The 20,294-nt window shown below is 37.2% G+C and overlaps 1 long non-coding RNA gene across 1 annotated transcript in view; it reads right to left on the bottom strand.

Moving 5' to 3' along the window:
* Positions 1–803: 803 nt before the first annotated feature.
* LOC311609341 overlaps positions 804–20,294 on the bottom strand; it is a 98,945-nt gene continuing 79,454 nt past the window's right edge. Inside the window, exons 3-5 of the long non-coding RNA XR_014783361.1 lie at positions 12,621–12,757; positions 1,776–1,993; positions 804–926 (exon numbers count right to left, since the gene is read on the bottom strand). This is a non-coding gene — a long non-coding RNA (uncharacterized lncRNA). The remainder of the gene's footprint in view (positions 927–1,775; positions 1,994–12,620; positions 12,758–20,294) is intronic.

Consider the following 20,294-nt stretch of genomic DNA (forward strand, 5'->3'; position numbering starts at 1 on the left):
ATTTTAGCTAAACCTTACTAATGTGAAAATTAAGTTATCTGAAACAAGTATAAACCAATACTTAAGTTAGCTTTAGAAATACTGGGGTGATTGTTTTATTTGATGGGAGCTAGCATTACTTAAATTCAACAGATGACAGCGCAGGAATATCCACATTAGTCAGCATGAGATAACGTAACTGCTATGGGGTGGATGCAAACTTTCCCCAAAGGCTCATGGGAAAATATAGCTACAACCTAGTGGAAACTCTTTTGGGAAGTTTGGAACCTTTAGGAGGTGAGACTTAGCTGGAGGAAGTGGATCACTGCAAAGTGGACCTTGCGGATTACGAATAACCCAGCATTGCTTCTGTTCCCTGCCTCTGCTCCCTGCCTCTGTTGTCTGCTTCTCTGCTTCCCGATCTGTCTGCGTATTAGCAAGACACAGCATATTCCACTTGTTCCCCTTCACTCGCCACCATGAAAGACTATTCCCTCAAACTGTTAGTGAGAATACTTTTTTTTTCCTTTTTGGTATTTAATAAAGGCAACCAATGGAGTTCCTAAGTTCAACTGTCCTGAAGAGTCTGTAAGGGGATGAGCAGCTGCAATATTGAAATGAAACATGAGATCCAGCATGATAAGAGATGAAGAATTCACACAGTTTAATTTTGTATCAGAGTCGTGATTATTTTTCTGTTAAGAAGAAATTTCTTAGTTGGAAACTGTTTAGTTGCTCCCACACAGCAACCTCTGGTTAGCTGTTGACATGAAGGGAAACACGGCGAACCGTATCTTTAAATCCATTCTCTTTTCAAGATGAAATGTGGAATCAGTATTTTTTTTCTTCCATTTGATGTTACTTGTGATGTAATACGTCTCCTCCACCTCCTTTTATTTTTCCAATTCTATTCTTGTTAGCGTGCCTTCCAGCCAGGAAAAATGGCCCTAGGAAAACCACGTTGTCCAGGTTATAGAAAGGGCAGAGATAAAATTCTTAAAGTGAAATGATCCCTGGCAAAGGGTAGCTTTTCATGGCTCTTGGACTATCGCGTTGAACCCTTAGGGTTTGAAATTTTTTTTTTTTTTTTTACTTAATCTTATTTCCCATCACTTTTGCTGCAGTTGAAGCTACAGATAGCTTTTATTACAAATTATTTTCAATCAGACCATGGACATTGCTTCTCTGTTTAAGTGGTTATTTTTCTTCTGTCTTTCCTCTGTCACTTTCTCTATTTTTCCCTTCCTGCCTGCCTTCTTCTTCCCTCGCTCCCTCCCTCCCTCCCTCCTTCCCTCACTTCCTTCCTTTCCTTTTTCTTTCCTTTCTATATCTCTCCCTCCCTTCCATTCCTTTCTTTTTTCTTCTAATGGATAGAAAACAGATCAATTTTCTTCTTTCCTATTTGTTTTTTATTTGGATTGTCAATATCCTTTTCTTTGCTTATCAAATAAGAGATTCTAGAAATATTTGTAGTGATTTCCCACTTACATGACACATAATGTGGTCATTGTGGTACCTGAGCTTCATTTTATTTACTTCCTCAAATAATGAAAGAACATTTCCGAACGACTCAAATACTTGTCCTCAAATTTTATCTGACTTGGCTTGAAATAAATTTAAAAAAAAAATTAAAAACCTTTTCAAAGGAGAGTTGAAGCTTAATCATTTGTTATTTGTCATACTGATACTTATTAAACTGAAACCAAATTCCCAAGTTACTCATAAGTATTTTAAAGCCCAGATTGGAGATAGGAACATATTTCAGTGATTTGTTTAGTCTAGTAATTTTCACCAACCTTTAACGTGGGCTGAAGAAACTGAACGATTGGTGCTTTTGTCCGTTGCACTGTTATGAAGCAGACGTGTCCTCATAGGAAACACTAGGGCAAGTTACCCCGGAGCTTTGCATTTGGATGTCTGCTCCACAGTTTAGTCATGTAACTGGATTTGGGGTTGTTCGTCAGTGTCCTTTCTTTCATCTGGTCCTTTCAGAGTGCATAATGGAACGGTATTCCTGTGAAGAAACGCTGAGAACGTCCAAGACACCATCCTCTTTCCATAAAAGGACAGGAATTCATGAAATAGGCCCCAGTCTACTTTTATCCTTTGCTACCTTATTCTCTGTGTGTCCAGTCTCTTTTCTTGAATGCCTAACATAGCTGAGGAAGTCTGGGCCCTAGTTTTGAGCATCTCAACTCAATAAAAAAGCCACGAATGCTTGCTATGAGAAAGTTATTTTTGGGATCTCATCTGGCTCAGAGTTGAGTAGGGCAAGGTATGAAAAAATCACGTTCAAAAGCACTTTGCCAGTATGCCTCAGTCTTAGTCTCTGAGTTATTGAACTCTAGGGCAGAACTCCCTATTCAATGTATTCATGCACTGATGGGAAACAAGACACACATGTCTTTAAGTTTTTTCTACTTAGATTTAATTATTTTATATGTGACTATTATGCCTGCATGTATGTAAATTCATTGCATGCTTTCCTGAAGCCTCTGGAGCTGGAATTAGGGATGGTTATTAGCTATTATGTGGCTGCTAGGAAGTGGACTGGGTCCTCTGCAAGAGCAGCCATTCTTTTAATTGCTCTGCCATTTCTTTAGCTATGAAGACACATGTACTAAGGTAAACTTTTTAAGGAATTAGCAATAACTGGCAAGTATCCTATTCTGGGATGTAGTAATCTTTGAGAACTGAGTTTAACAGATTGAAGCCTAGGCAAATTGGACGTGACAATGGATGATTTTCACATAGAAGAAACCTCCTGAGAAAGGTGGTTTGAAAGCTGCCTGGGGTACTTTATCATTGGTCATGGGATGATGAGGTTTTGATTGGACATCATGGGTCAGAAATTATTTTGGATGTTTGAGGCAGAGAAAAGAGAGAACCAACTATTGCCACTCCAATGTATCTACAATATGAAAGGGGAGACAGAATGTTCAAAGTCAACTCTAACCAGAAGAAAAAGATACATCTGAGATAGGAATTGCCCAGTAGGAAAACTGAACTGATCATCAAGGGTATTAGCATAGCATAGAGAAGGTCACTCTAGTGGGAAAGAGGCTCTTACAAAAGAGTGGGCACAAGATGAGACCTTATCCATCACTCCAGCAGATGCTTATACTGGGGAATCCACATTGACTAGAGGGTTGAGGACAGATGTTGAAGGTGAGAAGGATGTCAGCCTGAGCAGAGAAGTGATATTCAGGGTGAAGAGGGAAGCCAAAGCTAGATGTGAATTCATGTTACACTCCTGTGGGGACAAGCCATAGGCTTAATCAGCTTTCTAGCAACATTATTTGAGAAATCCTGGGTAATTCTGGGCAACTACTACAACCAAGGCAGAAGATCTGCTTTCAAAAAAAAAGTATTGAAGTAGAGACACCTATATTTCTATAATAAACAAATATTTCTGGGGGAAGAAAAGCAGACAAAATACTAGTAATAGTCATGAAGAAGACATAGGTAAAATAAAAGACTAAGGCTGGGACATTGAAGTCAAGGTTAAGAAAAAAAACTGTTAAAAGAGCGTCAAGTGTACCTGAGTTCTATAAAATACAGCCTACAAGAAGGTTACCTGATGTGTCAATCTGAAAGTCATTGGTGACCTTTACAAGCAGGTACTTAGTACCTTGTTAGAGTGGAAAGCAAATTACATGGGTAAATGGGCAAAGTAGATAGAGAGGAAGTAGACATAAGAGGCATAGAAAATTCATTTAAAAAATGTGGCAGAGCCTTTGCCTGGCAGTAGATTACCAAAGCCAGAGCACAGCTAATTGTTAAATGAGGAAGTGTGTTGTCATTAACTCTGATGTATAAGCCATGTGCTTCAGCCTGGTTTGCCTAATTTTATTTGCTGAATTGGATCTGGCATTTCTTCATCTGCTTTTTGCTCCATTTCCTGAGTTCTTGGGTGCCATTCTTCTCTTTACACAAAGTGCATCACGACTCACTCACTCACTCACTCACTCACTCACTCACTCACTCACTTTCAGACCATGTTCGGCGCATGATGCTGAATATGATTAATTGATTCAAAAGTTTTCTTTCTATTCATTGTGTTTGGAGGTGTCATAAACATAAGCCAGTCCAAAGAGAAAGAAAAATAAAAAGAATTAATGACACCAGACAGTTCGGGAAGATTAGGCATTTAATAAGTTTCACATAGGTGTCACTGAATCTTATCACATTGGTAATATAAGAGATTTCATTTTCTACTACAAGGTGCTTATTAGTTCCATTAATTCAGAACTGTGATTCTAGGCTAAGTCACCCATTCAGGAAATGGGGAGATTCTGATCAAAGGTAAACACTTTGGGTTATGTGGTGACTACCTTCAGGGCTGGAACACACAACCTGGATGAATGTGAAAGAGAAGCACTCCCTTCTCACCACAAGAAGCAGAGATGTTCACCTTCTGGTCTGCAGAGATGCCCTGAGATGACAGTATGAAGGTTAAGATATGCAAAGACTTCAGTGCTTATTTTCTTTCGAAGGAAACTCATGGAACAGAAGATTAATGGCATTTTTCTCCAGAGAAATAAGTATGAGTTTTACATTTGTCTGGTAGCAGGAACTATAGGAGGGTTATTTAATTTCCTGTTTCTATCAGCCTCATGAAAGGCAAAACATATTACTCAAAGATCAGGGAATTGTGTCTTTGAGATACCTGGAGACATATTTCAAGTATTGTTAAGCTACAGTGCATAAAAGTTGGCTCTGTGGGCTTATAATGGGGCTTGGGGATCTAGAAGGGTAGATGTTAGAGCTGGGATGTAAAGGAAATACAAAGATACTGGTCAAAAGTGTACAGTTTGGTTTTTAGATGACTAAGTTACAGAATGTAACACACAACCTGGATGGGTGTCATGGATAATTCTGTATTGTTTACATGAAGTTTGCTTTAGAAGCGCATTCTCTGTCCTAAAAACACACAATGAGAGTTTCAAAGATCAATGTGTTGGTTATTTTGAATATGGCAATGCTGTCATGTATTTTTAAAACGCCCCCACATTATACGCCTTTGATATAGATTGTTTCTTTTTGCCAATTAACTTCACTTTTAAGGTAAATTCTTCAATGTTGTTATTGTTCTCTCTTAAAATAAGTTTGTTCCAAATTTATTGGTAAAGTCACAAAATCTTATTTTTGCAAGGCAACTGCTTTCTATAAACATCTGGGAATCGTAAAAAGAAAAGAAAATGAAATTAGCTGTTGTGAGATATGTCATAGAAAACAGAAATATTAACATCAAGAGAATGGTAGTGCTAATGGTAGCATCACTACATTTCATTCCGAGTTGATATTATCCTGCATGTGTCCTTATTCCAGAGTATAAAACTGAATGCTGGGAAACCCAAGTCTTGCTGAAGTGTTGTTAATAAGGATCTTCTGGCTTGAAAAGCATGCTGAACTCTGTATTCTAGAGAAGCTTAAAAAGAATAAAGTTTGGTTCTTTCTATCACAACCAGCCAGACATGGACCATCAAGAGTGTCAGAAAAAGACAGAAAATGGAAGTGACATGGCAGGGCAAGAGTGGGCCTTGTGGGTTTGGAATGAGGCTGGAAGCTTTCCAGTTCTGGAGCACAGATGTCAGGCATAGCTGGCCAGCTCTGGAAATATTCATAAATTTCTGGCTGCTTTTCTGGGGTTTGCCTGGCTGGCTCTGGAGGAACTGTGCTCTGGGCTCTCCGTGGTCCCCTAAACAGTAAGTAGAGCCAGCTGGCTTCTTCACCCAGCCAAGTTAGCAAATGAACCAATTCTACTTTGGGGGAGACCGAGAGTCATGGAGTCACACCGCAAGCAAAGCAGGGAATAAAGAAGAGGCTCATAAATTAGACCAGGGAGTCTAGTCACCAGTGGAGAGCTGAGTACATAAAGGAATGCCTGTCTTCCCCAGAAATGATCAAGGTATGCTTGGACTTGGATGTTAATATGTTTGGTGAATGAGGACTCTGTAAAGAATGGATGGCTTTAAATGAGATGAGATGGGCATAATGCTATTCTCCCTCTGACCAGACTACAGCCATGGTCCTCATCTGGATGAAGACTCAAGTCTGGCTTGTAAAAACCTGTCTCTCAACATGATTTCATTCATTCCTCTCCACACATTACAAAACATAAAATACTGACATAGTTTCTAACTGCAAAAATCTGATTCCTGTCTGGGAATGACTATTTACAGCCCACTCATCAAAGATTTTTTTTTGAGAAAGGTTAAGGCAACCCAAAGTATTTACTGTGTGTTCCAGCCAACACTTGATAATAAGCCCTTGATAATCCCGTCTCAGAGCAGTTTCTCTGAAATCTTAAGAGCTGTGAATACACGTATCTCCCACAGCATAGGAAAACTTGAAAGAGCTCATTAGTGCTTTCAAGAACAAAATACATTTATTTAAATTGTAATCTCAGGGATGGAAATGGGCTTCATCTTCTAGAACTCTGGAGGTGAGAACCACAGCTGGGATGTAGCAGGCATGTTGGCTCCTTTTCTCATGGCAGCAGCACATTACTGACTAACATTAAATTTTTATGATTTGTTACCCTAGAATCTGCCATTATATATTTTGATAGATTTAAGCACTGATTTTTGAAATGTAGCTTTAACATCACTCCATTTCTTTATCAACGTGAAAACAGTACAGGGTTTTCAGAAGATTGCAGTCACCAAACTCTAAATGAGTTGTCAGAAGACCCTGGTATTTGTACTAGTATTTAATTGCTGGGCAGTGAAAATAGGCTGAAATATATTGTTTCACTATTAATAAGTAGAATATGACAGAGGTTATAATATACCACTTCTCAGATTTGTCCCTGGAGAGCTATGACTTACATTTTGAATGGCTTTAGCTCCTTTTGGATGGGTCATACTGTCATTTTTGTCAATTGTCAGAAGCTTGGAAAAGATAGCTGCAAAACATGTCTTTTAATCTGTGCCTACAGCGAAGTGACTGAAAGTTGAGAAAACTGTAGCCATCTCAGAGTCAGTGTCAGACACCTTGACCTTGAACTTGCTTAGTTAAGTTGTTTTTATATTCTTGACCGGTAGGAAGTACATGATCAAAGTATTTGCTGGAGTAAGCCATTAAACTTTGAAGTAATTTGTATGCATCAATAGGTATCTACCACAGTGACTTGCTGGTATTTAGCCTAGTTTGTAGTGAAACATTATCCTTGCATGCTTATCTCACACTGATTTGTAACCTCCAGACATTATCACATTGAAAGAAGATGATGTGGAGTTACCAGGCTTTTGTTTAGGGCAGACATTCTTCAGCTGCCTGGAACATACCTCTAGTTACATTTCTTCTGGAGACTTTTCTTCTGTTTGTATGTACCATGAGTATCCATCTTCATACAACATTTATAATTCTACTCAACTTCGCAAGATAATTTCCTAAAGCCATATAACTTTTGACTGAATCAATTAGCAAGTGTCACATGTGATACTTATTACTTCTTTGATTTCACCTGACAAATCAAGTGTATAAAAGGCAGAACTTTGCATTTTAAGTTTATCTAGTTTATGAACAGATTGCTTTACTCCCATTGCAGATGAGCTTGCTATAGTTGACTTTATTGTTTTGGGCACAGGATTTCCTTGTATTTGTTTGCTTACACTCAGCTTGTCATTTTTGGGTCACAGAACAGATAGATTTTACTTTCATTTTAATTTTAATAGGAAAGTAAGAAAATCTTTAGAGTAAAACACATTATCTTTGTGAACTCTTTCCAGGCATTTAAAAACCATCTTGCACAGAATCTATAAAATAAATTTCAGATGCAATATAATTAGTAGTTGCAAAATAGGAAATATCTTTCTTTAGCAAAATGGAAATGCCAGATCACAATTTTGGTAGGAGAATAATGCCACCTACCTCACGAGATCCAGAGATACACATGCCCTAATTCCCAACAACCATGAAAATGTTAGTTTACATGATAATAGGATTTGGAAATGTGATTAAGGTGAAGGTCTTGGGATGAAAAAATTACTTTGTTTTCTTCAGATGGAACCAATGTAATCATAAGGGCTATTGTGGGAGTAAGTGAGCCAGGGTCTCAGGGGCACCATGATGTTATTTTTCTAGCTTTGAGGATGGGAAAAGAGCTAGTCTAAGGAATCTGGATAACTTTAAGAAGCTTCAGAGCAGCCTTATAATAGCGAGAACCTGGAAACAGCCTAAGTGTCCCTCAATAGAAGAATGGATAAAGAAACTGTGGGACATTTACACTATGGAATACTACTCAGCTATTAAAAACAAAGAATTCCTGAAATCTGTGGACAAATGGATTGAACTAGAAATGATCATAATGAAAGATTCTAATGGTATATACTCTTTTATATCTGGACACTAGCCCAAGGGGTATGTCCCAAGAAAGTCTTCGCTTACCAGGAAAGTGGGACAGAGGGGAAGTCTTCCTATTGAGACTCTAGGTGAGAGAATCAAGGGAGAATGAGGAAATAGAAGGACCCAGAGGGTCCTAAAAACCTACAAGTAGATCATTATGAAAGGCAGATCTCGGCCCAGGGGTCCTGCTCAAACTATGGTACCAGCCAATGACAATACATGCAGTAAACTTCGAACCCCTACCCAGATCTAGCCAATGGACAAGATATTCTTTGCAGTTGAGTTGAAAGTGGGGTCTGACTTTCACATGAACTCTGGTGCCCCATATTTGACCATGTCCCCTGGATGGGGAGGCCTGGTGGCACTCAGAGGAAGGATAGCAGGGTACCAAGAAGAGACTTGATACCCTATGAGCATATACAAGGGGAAGAGGTCCCCCTCAGTCACAGTCATAGGGGATGGGAGTAAGGGGAAAATAGAAGGGAGGAATGGGAGGATACAAGGGATGGAATGAAAATTGAGACGTAATATGAATAAATAAATAATGTAAAATAATAATAAAAAAGAAGCTTCACAGATAAAGCGACTAGGTTTTTCTCCTTTGTGCTCATTAAGGAACAAGGGGCTTTGTCAAAACTTTGATTTTACTCTGCGGACACTCATTTTGGATCCTTGAACATTAGAATTAGCAGAATATAAATCTACATTGTTTAGAGCCACTAAGTTTGTGACGATTTCTAAGAACAGCAGCGGTGAGCCCATAGCTGTCCATGTAGGACAACTAAGGATGGACTTTCTCATGTTGAAAATTAAAAAAAATCATCTTTTATATATCTTGAGGATATTTATAGTCTTTATCTTGAACTGAATTACTTTCCCCTTATTCTATTATTTCTTCAATTCAACAATAGAGTTACTCATGAGTGGCTGCTTTTGCTTTGGTATTCTATAATTTCAGCTCTCCAGTACACTATTCCCACATAGAGGGCAATAATAGTAGACTCTTCATTCATATGTGATTTATTGATCTCATTTTCTTATTGCTGTTTTCCAGATACAATATCTTAAATGTCCTGGAAAAGTAATAACTGCAAAATATACCATGATTTGATCCCTAAAAGATTCTTTTTTCCCCTCTATTCTTATGATTTAAAAACATTTAATTTAAGTTTATTTTAACTTGTGTAAGAGGACTCTCATACCAAAGCAATTCATAATGCCAGAAGTATATTTTGAGAGAAAAATAGCATAAAATATACTTCTTTATTTCAGATATATACTGTTTTCCAGATGTGTTTTCTTTGTGGATCTGGTAAAACACAAAAACTGCTCTCAATAACTTGCAATACATAGTATGTTATTAGCCACAGTTACAATGACTTACAACAGGTCTTTTGAAATCATCTACTCTACCTAATTGAAATTTTGTTCTCTTTGACTCACATCTGCATTAATCCTCACCCCAAGTCTAGTAATTACTGTTTTATACCTTATTAAAATAAATTCCATTTCAATAGTATACATATTACTGGATATATATGTACATATATATATTTCATTAACTAGATTTTATTTTTTTACTCAGAGATTGTTTTAGCCTGAACACTAATTATCTCCTTGGTATTTTTGTTCAGTTAATTGGAATGACTCATGATATTATATGTGCCATGTAAATCATGTTACTAATAATATAGTGATTAATAATACCTGATAAAATAATGAATAACATATCTGTTTGTTATATACTAATATATATTTTGCATTATAAAGTAATTTTAAAAGGAAGTCTTTTTATTTTTAACTAGCTGTGATCTTACAAAGTCCTTTAAATCATCATCTTAGTGCATCTATTGCTCAGATTTCGATAGAATTTTTGACTTAATAGAATGAATTTGCATTAATTAAGGAAAAGGGTCCCAGTGCAATCATCTCATTTGTCTTAATTTTCTATGCTTACTTTGTCACAGGGGATAGACGTGTCCATCTTGTAATGTTCTACAGATAACTGCTTTAAACTGATAAGCAAATGGTAAAAAGCTGTACATAGGCCTTACATCCACACTACAGTGTTGGTTGGGGACCTGAGAGAAAGTGGCTGTTTTTTAAAAGAGTAAGCACCAAACCACCCCCATATTCCTAAAAGCTTACAGAGCTTGCAGTTAAAGAGATATCATGAGAAAAAGCAATCTCTATTATTGATGAGTTCTGAACCATTGTAGTCTGGATGACCGTGGGATAATATAAACCAGTAGTAATCAAGTTATTGATCAGCTTTTGGGAATAACATGGTGACCTCTTGGAATGTTGTTATGAGTACCAACAATGTAGCCTGGTGCATGGATAGTTGAGAGGCTCAGAGGAATATTCCAGAGTAACCAAAAGCACAAAGAGTGTTTCCTAAACTATGCATCATAGAAAGAAAGGATGTGAAGGAGATGAGATGAGCTTCTTCACCCTGGGACTGTGAGTAGAGTCATTAATAAGCCCACAGATTCAAGAGGCAGGATGTGAAACCAGTGTACTCCTCTCTCTACAGGCCACAATTCCCTCCTCTGTACCTCTTCCTTCTTAGTCAAATTTGGTCCTAGGTATTAAAAACCCTTTAAAACCTGAACACCGACTGTTCTGTCATTGAAAAGGAGGTAGGGAATGATCAAAAGTTGAGTAAGTGTCAGTCTCCTTACTCCTCTACTCTGTGCTGTTCTTTAGATAAGAGCATGGTATATGGTATGGGTATGATGAAATGGTGGGTGCCTTCCAGAGCCTGGATTTGTTATTTCCAATTACCCATCAGATGGATAATAAGAAGTGCTAAGTCTGTGGTGCTAAGTGAAAAGCCCTAGAAGAATGTGACCTCGGTGTGCCACATAACCTTGGTTTTTTCCCTTACAAGACATTTACTGTATGGAAAGTATTTAGCCATAGACTTAGTTTGTGGCATCCAATCCACTTTTCATTTATACGACATCTTGTCATTTGTTATCTATATATACCTGTCTAGCTGTCATCTTAGCTACTTTCTATCTACCTAAGCCATCACTGAGGCAGTCACACAGTTAGTAATAGTAGAATCACCTTAGATTTGTTTTCACCACTTGGTGACCTAAGCAAGAATCGTCAGGATGTATAGAAAAGCAAATCGCTCTGTAGGAAATTCCAAATAATAGTTTTTTTTTTATTTGAAAATTTGAAAGTCTCAGGGAAATTTCTGGATTGTGTGTGTGTGTGTGTGTGTGTGTGTGTGTGTGTGTGTGTGTGTGTGTACAAGCTAATATATAAAGCACACCATTAATTATGTAATTTTATTGCTTGACAATAGTTTACTCAAATATTTCACTTTTAGTATTAATTTGGTTCATTATCTTGCCTGATATTAGGAAAGTATCTATTCTTCTCTTGTTTTAATTATATTTCTATCAAAACATCAGTATATTTTTTCAGAATAGCTCAGTTGTTTAATCTACATCTTCCAAATATTATTAGTAAATTCAACCAAGCAAATGAAGTCAAGAACTATTTGCCCAACAATGGATGAGTGATTTTTGACATATATTTTACTATTTTATTTATATTACATCTCAATGCTTATCCCCTCCCTTGTATCCTCCCATTTTGCCCTCCCTCCCATTTTCCCCTTACTCCCCTCCCCTAAGACTGTGACTGAGGGGGACCTCCTCCCCCTGTATATGCTCATAGGGTATCAAGTCTCTTCTTGGTAACCTGCTATCCTTCCTCTGAGTGCCACCAGGCCTCCCCATCCAGGGGACGTGGTCAAATATGGGGCACCAGAGTTCGTGTGAAAGTCAGTCTCCACTCTCCACTCAACTGTGGAGAATGTCCTGTCCATTGGGTAGATCTGGGTAGGGGTTCAAAGTTTACTGCATGTATTGTCCTTGGCTGGCGCCATAGTTTGAGCAGGACCCCGGGCCCAGATATGTAATGGTTAACTTACAATCCAGATTTTGCCTCTTGTAACTTGATTACTTAATTCTGGAGAAATAAATTTTGGAGAAATTTATTGAAGAATAATACTAACCACAAAAATATTAAGTGCAAAATAGCTTTCCTCAGACTTCTGACATGATGAAAGTTTGTTGGCTTATGCAGGGCCCTGCAGAACCCTCTTTTGCCTGATATTTGATCTCCCAGCCCTAGTCCTTTTAATTTTCAATTGCTTCAACATTTGGTGAAAAAGAAAGTAACCATTGTGTAAATAATAATATGTAAATAATCATATTTGTATTCTTTAACATATTCTCAAGCTAACATGGGGGATTCAAAAACAATACCTGATTATTGTAGATGTGGTAAGTGGACATTTTCAGGAAGTAATGTCTTCTCAGTAGTCATTAGTCCGAAACAAACAGATAAGAAAATGTGGGATAATATTGTAGTTTTGTCATTTTGTATTGAAAGCTGAGGTCTTCTGTGGTGTATTATAAAGGATGAATTGAGGAGGAGGTAAATGGTCAAAATATACATATGAAAAAATTTAATAAAATAATTTAAAAAATAGAATTCCAAGCAAGAAACGATACTTCTTATAAGTTTAAAGATTTTAGTTTAATTCTCATTGGATAAAAGGTATAATAGAGTTTTCTTTTTCTTTTCTTTTTTAAAAATTTTAGCCAGGCGTGGTGGTGCACGCCTTTAATCCCAGCGCTCGGGAGGCAGAGGCAGGCGGATCGCTGTGAGTTCGAGGCCAGCCTGGTCTACAAAGTGAGTCCAGGATGGCCAAGGCTACACAGAGAAACCCTGTCTCAAAAAACCAAAAAAAATTTTTTAATTTATTCATTTTACATCTCAGTTGTAGACTCTTCCCTCATCTCCTCCCTGTCCCAACTTTCTACCTTGTTCCCTCTCCCCCTTCCCCTAGTCTTCAGAAAGGGGGAACCCTCCTCCCCTATCATCTGACCCCAGCCTATCAAGTATCATCTGTACTGCCTGCATCTTCTTTCTCTGTGGCCTCCCAAGGCTGCTCCACCAGGGGAAAGTGATGATAGAGAATTACATGTTATGGACACAGAGGTCGTTGTGTGTACATATCAGCACTTGCAAAAACAGAAATGTTAATTACGCAGGGTTGTTTCTTCAGAAAAAACAATGTATAACTTGTTTTCTACCCATAAGTCTTGGAAGGAATGTTGATTTATAGCCTGGTGACGTCTGCCCTATCTTTATGGCCTGGCCACACCTGGCTCCCCTAGAGTCTTATGTTTATCTGAATTTATCCTTCCTAGATCCTTATATTAATCATTGTTTCTCAGTTAATAGAACCCATCTTTATGGGAGATGTCACTTAAAAATGGGAGCAGAGGTTGTTAAAACCTGGTGACCTTTCACTGTCTGTGAGACTAAGACCACACAAGGTCTTCCTCCAGATACATAGATGTCACATGTAGTCAATCTATAGAACTTGTCTTTATGGAAGAAGTCACATGTACTTTAAAATAAATTTCAGCATAATCATGCCTTAAGCTTTATTGTACACATGGAATTGAATTAATTATTACAGGGAAACTTAAAAAAAACAAATTGTGTTGTTTAAAAATATGCCTAAAATAAACTTTCCAGTGTCAGACTTGGAAGTTTGAACCAACACTGCCACTGAGTCATGTTGAACTAGACTTCCTTTTGCCTCACACAAATCAACACTCTGCCAGTCTTGGTGGTAACAGAGATGTGCCACAAATTACTATATCTAAAAAAATTTTATGAGGTTATTAGTATAACCAAATAATTCCATAAAATCAGTAATAAAAGTTCAGATCCCAAGTCTATCTTACTATACACATACAAAAGCATTCTACTTAACAACTTGGGCATCACAAAATTGCCTTATTTATTTTATAAGAAGCTGAGATTTTGATTTTTTGGAGGTCAAAGAATATGCCTCTCTATAAAATATGATATATTTAGTGGAGCAGTTTTAGAACAAAAAATTTACCTTCTATCATGGCATAATACTCTCAATCTACACACACACACACACACACACACACTCACACACACATGTGCACACATACTCACACAGAATTTCCATGTTTATAAGTGTGTTGTGGATTAGAAGTCTCTACATATATCATATTACATATATACATATATATCAAATAAAATACAATCTTAAGTATTCACTACCTTTTGCAATTTTTTATCGATTTAATTCTACATATAACTTGTCAAGTATTCTGATGTCTGTAGTTCACAAAGTTTCTTGATATTAAAAATTATTTTCCTTTTATGCATCCAATTTGTAGATCATGTTTTAATAAGCAAAATAGTGATTCAGATAGATAATGTTTTATTTTTAGAGATGGGAAGGAAGATTACAAAATAGCAGTGATTTATCTTGTGAGTTTGGGGTTTAGCTTTTGATTCACTCTCTTATAAGGTGAACACCAGCTTTGGAAGTTAGAGGATTCAAAGTACCACATAGTTTTTGTAGCAAGAAACTTCATACTGTAAAATTCTTGTACTTGTCCTTTCACAGAAAGATTATGCCTGTATTAGTGAGCTTTCCATCACTACAGTGAAAAGGCAGGGTAATCAATTTAGAAGAAAAAGGGTTATATAGCTCAAGAACTCTCGCTGTTTGTTTTCTCTCACCGATTTGAGCCACTGGTGGGGATACAAAATGGCAGTACTTGGGTACAGTAGAACTAATGGCTCATTTCATGAACCAGTTAGCAACAGGTCTCTATGGACATGGCTCCTTGATCCATCCTTAGTGGACATTCTAATTACCTAAGGATTTTCCATAGAGCTCACATCCTAAATGCCCCACTGCCTTCCAATATCAATGTCTTAGAGACCAAGCCATTAACACCTGAACCTCTGGGGCACACTTATCCAGATCATAGAAGCTCCCATAGCCCACAAGATAAGTACGAAGCAGAAGAGCTTAGCAGTTAGTAAGCTGAACGATTCCTCAAGAATCTGGTTTCTTACCATGTGCTAACGATTACACACACACACACACACACACACACACACACACACACACACACACACACACACAACTCTTTGATAAAGAAATTAGCTTAATGGTTTATCCAGTTTGGTTTGCTTCCTACATTCAGAGTGTATGAAGAAGTCAACTGTGTCTCTTACAACTTTGTAAATTCAGTCTTTTGTCCTTGACCAGTTTTTTGGCTTTGACATCCTCACTTGTTAACAGTCTGTGGACCATTTTCTGTCTTTCCTCCTTTGAGTTCCTTGCATTTCTAGATCCCATGTTATTTTTAACCCTTTGTTTCTACTCCTTCTTTCTAATTTTGGTCTACCATTTCTCATGAACCCAGATCTTCTGTTTTCAATGTTTTTTTTTTCTGTTCAATTTTCATTTTATTTCCATATATACTAGTTCTTAGTTAAAAATGTGGAATTAAACACTGGCTAGAACTGCTGTTGCTACAGTATTTTTCTGACCATGACAGATTATATTCTCAAACCAGGAGTCAAAATGAGCCCTTCTTTAAGCTTCTCTTGACATGTGTTTTATTATAGCCATGAGAAAAGTCATTAAAATAGACCCTCACTGAATATATAGCATGCTTGTTGACTTGCTAGTTTCCAGATCCACTGGCCAAATAAACTTCTATTATTATAAGTTACATGGTCTATGTTTTCATGCTACAGTGGCAGAACATAGACTAAAGAAACATTCAAAAGTAAAAGGCTCATACAAACATGAGTAGAGAAAAGAATATATAAGACACAAAGGGATTATGGCTTTTCATAGGCTAAGAAAGAGTGTCAAGGGACTAAAACAATGCTAACACCTTTACCCTGAGCTTCTAGCATCTACTGTTAGAGCCATTAAGTATGCTGTGTTCTGCAAGGCAGGCTTCACAAACTCAATGCAATCTGCAAGGAAAATTTATTTCACTAACGTTCTCATCAGACTCCTTCACATGCTCTTGGCATAATTGAGTTTCTATGCCTTCTTCTGATTCACTAATAAGTAAGGATGAGGTTAGGATTTTCCCAGCTGGATTGGGTGACTCTTTTTCCTTATAAAAGAATGGATTATAGAAAAGAGAAACTGTTTCATTAGAAAGGTATACCAAAAATCCAATGACAAGGGTCCAATGACAAGGGAGGATCCACACACAGCGAGTAGCAGATTATTCAGAAAACTCATGGAAAACCCTTAATCAAATGTCCAGCATATTAAACCATTATAGTCGTTTAATCAAACTGGGACTCACAGATTCTGCTTGGCAGTTCATTGAAGATCATCATTTGTTGTTTCAGTAATACTTCTTTTTTGGTAGAAAGATACATGACATCCCTGTTATGCAAGCAGCATTATACTAATACATCAAAATATAATCTTAAAAGAAATAATGATTTTTATAACCTCAATTTATTATTTGTAGACAGAGGTCTGTATAGTGGTTCAGATGGTGCCATCCCCTAATCTATTTCCTTTAATTCTGAGACTAGATGCTTTGCTTTACTTGGAAGGATTTAAGAGGTAATTAAGTTAAAGTTCTTAACTAAGGGGATAATAATCTTGGACTAAATCTAATTACGTATCTTCCCCCAATCTAATTATGTATACTTAGATTCACAGACTAGTACATAGATACACAAGAGCAGTATGGGACCAGGGTAGTAAAGTCATGGTGATGTGTCAGCAAGCATAGGTAGCATTAAAAGGCTGTGAAGTGCGAAGAAGGATTGTCTCTACTCTCCAGAGTGATTGCACTATTTCTAATGTTTTGATTCCATATTCATATCAGTGAACGAATGCCTGTTATTTAAAAATGTTTGTTGTGATTTCAGTGAAATATACAATTTCCACTCATGCTAACTCTGATTGTTTTTATATATGATTTATTTAACAAGGGCAGTCCCTGATTTTTGATTTTCCAAAAACAGTTTTCTATATGGAGTTTATTTTAGAGAAAGCAAAAACAAACAAACAAAACCAAGTTGTAACATTGTCTGAGTATGAATGTGCATTTCCACCAGTTTTTCATCTTCTCTGGAAATGTCTTACAAAAACTAAAAATAATATTTAGATAAGAAAGCTTTATAAATGATCACCTGCTACATAAACATTTTAGTAACTATGAGTTAAAAATGTTTTATTTAATAACCAGGCAGAAATAATGTGCTTTCTTTTTCACCCTATGCCTCCACAAGGGACCCACTTTTTAAATTAAATCACTTAAAATTAGCCATCTCACTTCTATCTCATATCTCCATTTAAAAAAAAAGAAATTAGGTAATATACAGAAAATATCACTATGCCAATTTTACAAACCTTTGTATGTGTTATAGAAAAATAAATGTTATAAGAGCATAGACAAGAACAGAGGTTGATATGTTGAACTAAAGAATGCTTGGATCCATCATCAGAGAAACAGAAGAAATAGAACTATATAGTGGTGCTAGATCTGTAATAATGGAAAGATACTTCCTAGAAGAAGAGAATTGGAAAGATCACAGGACCCTTTACCGGCATGTTAACCATTACTCTTGTATGTCCACCTCCAGATTAACATGATGCTGAAACATGCTAGAGTACATGGCAGGCAAAGATTTACTGAAGGGGGATCTCTATGATATAGATTTACATTGTTACCAATGGTATATATGACTTTCAGAAATTCAGCTGTTTTTAAGTCCCCCACATTCCAAACACTGTCCACACTGCTGGCCGCCATCTTGGATCCCCCCTCCAAGTCTCCCACATTCCTATAAGTTACTCATGCTCCTGTAAGTCCAATAAGTTTATTGGTTTATTAAGTTAGACTTGAAAGAGATTGTTTCTTTAGTTTGTTGATTCCCTGTCTAAAAAAAATTCACATTTGTTACTGTCTCCACAGGAAAAAAGTAACATGATAAACTTGTGTACAACTGTAGGGTGAGACAGGATCATATATATGTTTTGTAATATTGGCCTTGATTCCTGCTGTGGGTAATAAGACATAACTGAAGATGGTGCATCTGGTGGAGGAATATCCACAATGGCAATCCCATTTTTCCATGTGGTATAGAATGGCATGATTTTTTTATTGTGACAACTATATCACCACTTCTATGGATGAGAAAAGCAAGTCTCTTTTCTGCACATCTGGGAAGTCAGTGTAGACAATATTTGGGGGGAATTTTGATGGGATACTTATTCCGTGCAGTATGTATTGGTGTTCTTTCTTGATGAGTAGGCTCTACCAAGGCAATTCACAGATTAAGCAGAGCACAGATTTTGATCCCTGATAGTTAAATGTGTATACCAGCCCTGTAAATAGCCTCTTTATTTATATTATATTTACTGCTTACATCACCAGCACTATGTGGCTTGTATGTAGAGAGAGGCTTCTTTTCCCTGGAAAATGGTTACTGGCATAGAGTTATAATAAACCTTCTAAGAATTCATGACTGCTGCTGTGGCATTAGTGGCCACATTACACACATAAAGGATCAAACATAGCAAACCCTCCGAAGGCCCAGGGCACATTGCAAAAGAATAAGGAAGGGTATAAGTATCCAATTAAAGTGGGGGTGGCAGTGAGGGAGAAAAATTATATGCTTCAGGCAAGGACACAAATGTGACCACTGGCTACCATGGATTAGAAGTTGTTGTTGTGACCTACAGAATGTGTGGCTCCATAGTCATGGCAACAGAGCAAAGGGAATACAGTGATAGCCAGGTCTCTGTTGGTAATGGCACACTTAATGCTCCCTAGTGAAAACAAAAGAGGAAGGATCACAGCATCCCACAACTGGGATTCCAGCCAAGACTCTCTCTTGAGTCCCGGATGAATATGATCTTGGGAGTGTTAAAGTATATGGGAGGTATAAGCTTAACAGAAGGAGGGGAATGTGGTGGAGCTTTTGTGAAGTTGTGCCCATGACTGTTGAGACTTTCAGTGATAGAGCTGCTTTTGAGTCACTCAACTCCTGTAATTGTCCCTTCATCCACTATTCTATTGCAAGGAAGCCGAATAAAAATCATTGGTTCAAAAAAAAAATCATTGGTTCAGCAAGCTGAAATTGGATGGATCATTTCTTTAGTCATTGTACCTTATCTGAGGTGAATAGATGTTTATTTTCATCTCCCCAAGAAAAGTAGTACAATAACAATAACAACACAGCACTGAAGGAAATGTATATTTAAGGTATATCCTCCCTACTTTTCAAAAATTTTCTTATACCACTAATATAAGCAACACATATAAATTATTAAATAATAAGAATTTCTTTTTTTTTAAGACATGGCCTTCTGTAAAACAAGCTGACTTTGAACTTGTGTGCTGTTTAGCTGAAGTTGACTTGAACTCCTGCTCCCCCTGCCTCTACTTCCAAAGTGTTGTTACTTTAGTACCACATCCGCAAAAATTCTTCCATGGCTTCTTATATTTCCATGTTCATCAAGGTAGCAATAATTCTGTCATGATTACAGTACATCTAACCTAACAGAACCCTGGACTTATACAGTGCAGACATACACTGGATAACGATGGCCAAGGGAGGTATGAAAACTAAAAATACAGAGGTTCCCTCCCCCTTTACGCAAAGATTTCCAGAAAGCAGAGAAAACAGGGGAGTGATAAAGATGTCCAGAATTACTTACTCTTTGATGCACCGTGTCACTTACATTTTTCATTTTGACTTTATATATGGTTGACTTTTGTCCTGGGAGACTGAAATCATTCTAGTGCGGGAAATGGTGGCTTTAGATCATTTGAAATCTGCCTGGCTTTTGGTTGCTACATGGTGTTCATGCCAATGTTCTCTAGCCTGGGAGCAAAACACATCCTTAATCCAGAGCCAAGTTCACCCTAAGAATAATAGTAACAAAGCTCTTTTAATAGTATAGAGATAGCGTATAGTGATCAGCTTGAGGGCTCAAAACACCCACAATGCAGCAAGCTCAGGAAATTCCTGCAGTTAACTTGAACTTCTTATTTTGAAAAGGAAAGAAAAGAACCTCTTTTAGATATTAGTCT

Source organism: Acomys minous (genome assembly GCF_964271855.1).
Source record: "Acomys minous genome assembly, chromosome: 11".
Classification (NCBI taxonomy): domain Eukaryota; kingdom Metazoa; phylum Chordata; class Mammalia; order Rodentia; family Muridae; genus Acomys; species Acomys minous.